Source organism: Emydura macquarii, unplaced genomic scaffold (assembly GCF_026122565.2).
Source record: "Emydura macquarii macquarii isolate MOO-44397 ecotype Brisbane River unplaced genomic scaffold, CSIRO-AGI_Emac_v2 contig_225, whole genome shotgun sequence".
NCBI lineage: Eukaryota > Metazoa > Chordata > Testudines > Chelidae > Emydura > Emydura macquarii.
The window spans coordinates 1-1,142 of record NW_027130362.1 but is presented as its reverse complement, the minus strand read 5'-3'; the positions used below and the strand labels follow the sequence as shown (position 1 = coordinate 1,142).

The 1,142-nt window shown below is 65.9% G+C and overlaps 1 non-coding gene across 1 annotated transcript; it reads left to right on the top strand.

Annotated features, from left to right (window-relative positions):
• Positions 1-255: 255 nt before the first annotated feature.
• Positions 256-408, top strand: LOC137153237 (5.8S ribosomal RNA). The gene has a single exon (XR_010919733.1). It is a non-coding gene; the product is annotated as a 5.8S ribosomal RNA (ribosomal RNA).
• Positions 409-1,142: the final 734 nt, after the last annotated feature.

Genomic DNA, 1,142 nt, shown 5'->3' with positions numbered 1-1,142 from the left:
GGGCGGGCACCGAGGAGGGGTGTGCCCCGGCCGGCAGAACGTCCCAGGAGGACTGGCTTCGGAGAGGTGTGGTGGCGGGAGAAACAGAGGGACCGGCAGGCTCCTCTCCCTGCTCCCACTCCGACCCCACGGGTCGGTCCCTCTTGCGGGGACAGCAGGCGGGGACCCCCACCGGTGCGGACAAGGAACACCCCCGCCGGCACAGGCTTTGGCCGCGCAGGGGAGAAGGCAACCCCAGAAGAAAAGCCTCGTGACAACTCTTAGCAGTGGATCACTCGGCTTGTGCGTCGATGAAGAACGCAGCTAACTGCGAGAATTAATGTGAATTGCAGGACACATTGATCATCGACACTTCAAACGCACTTGCGGCCCCGGGTTCCTCCCGGGGCTACGCCTGTCTGAGCGTCACTTGAAGGTCAATTGTCCCCGCGGTTGCGTCGGCGGTCGGATATGCCCCTTTGCCTTCGTCCCCCTAAGTTCAGACCCGATACCCCGGAGCGCCCACTTCGGGGAGCTCGTCCCGTCAGCGGAGGAGTCTGTCACGGGCAGCCGGTCCGCGTGCGCCCCGTTGCCCCATCCACTCTCCTGTTGCCGCTCCCCGCATGGGGAGGGGAGGATCCCAGGAGACGTTGCGTTGGGGTCGGGGTTAAAGCGGTGTCAGCTGTGGGCACCTGATCCCGTGTGCAGAGGGAGAGACGGGCCTGCTCCGTGTGGCTGTCTGTGGTGACACACAGCTGCCCGCGAGGTCCAGATCCCCTCCCCTTCCGTGCCACGGGCAGCACGGCGCCCGGGATTGGAGCGAAGGGGCACGAGAAATGCCGGGAAGGGGGAGAAGAAAGCCAGGGGGAAAAAAAAGAGCGAGCGGGGCACACGCGTGCATCGGTGCAGAAGAAGGGGGGTCTCGAGTGCGGTCGCCCAGGTTTCGGATCCCCACAACTCTCTGTCCACCGCCTCTGCCCACCGTTCCAACCTCCCCCTGGACGACGACCCATCCTGCCTCTGCGTCGTCCTCGCCACCCACGCCTCCGGGTTCCTGTGCGCACTCTCTCCTCCGCTGGGCCGTTCTCCCCTCTCCTTCCTATCGGGCCTCCTCCGGGGCCGAAGAGCTTCCAGGGGCAGGGCCGGTGGATGCCTGCCATCCC